The sequence below is a fragment of the Mustelus asterias genome, chromosome 3 (assembly GCF_964213995.1).
Source record: "Mustelus asterias chromosome 3, sMusAst1.hap1.1, whole genome shotgun sequence".
NCBI lineage: Eukaryota > Metazoa > Chordata > Chondrichthyes > Carcharhiniformes > Triakidae > Mustelus > Mustelus asterias.
The window spans coordinates 27,323,321-27,324,071 of NC_135803.1; positions in this window are offsets into that span (position 1 = coordinate 27,323,321).

Consider the following 751-nt stretch of genomic DNA (forward strand, 5'->3'; position numbering starts at 1 on the left):
CCCCACCACCCTCTGTGTAAAATAACTTCCCCCGCACATCTCCACTGAACCTTTTCCCCCTTATCTTGAACTTGTGCCCCTCTGTAATTGTCAATTCTACCCTGGGAAAAAGCTTCCAACTGTTCACCTTATCTATACCCCTCATAATTTTATAAACTTCTATTAGGTTGCTCCTCAGCCTCTGTCTTTCCAGGGAGAACAATCCCAGTTTATTCAATCTCTCTTCATTGCTAAATCCTCTTGTTACCAGGCAACATCCTGGTAAACCTTTTCTGTACTGCCTCCAAAGCCTCCATGTCCTTCTGGTAGCGTAGTGACCAGAATTGGACACAGTATTCCAAATGTGGCCTAACCAACATTTTATATAACTGTAACATCATTTGCCAACTTTTATACTCGATGCCCCGTCCGATGAAAGCAAGCATGCCATATGCTTCCTTCACCACCTTTTCCACCTATGCTGCCACTTTTAAGGACCTATCGACCTGCACGCCCAGATCCCTCTTTGTGTCCATGCTCCTGATGGTTCTGCCATTTATTTTATAGCTCTGACCTGAATTGGATCTATCAAAGTGCATCACCTCACATTTGTCCGGATTAAATTCCATCTGCCATTTCTCTGCCCAATTTTCCAGCCTATCAATAGCCTGCTGTATCCTCTGACAGTCTTCATCACTATCCGCAACTCCAGCAATCTTAGTATCATCCATGGGCAACTATTCAGGCTGGTTGGTTTAATCATAAAATTATA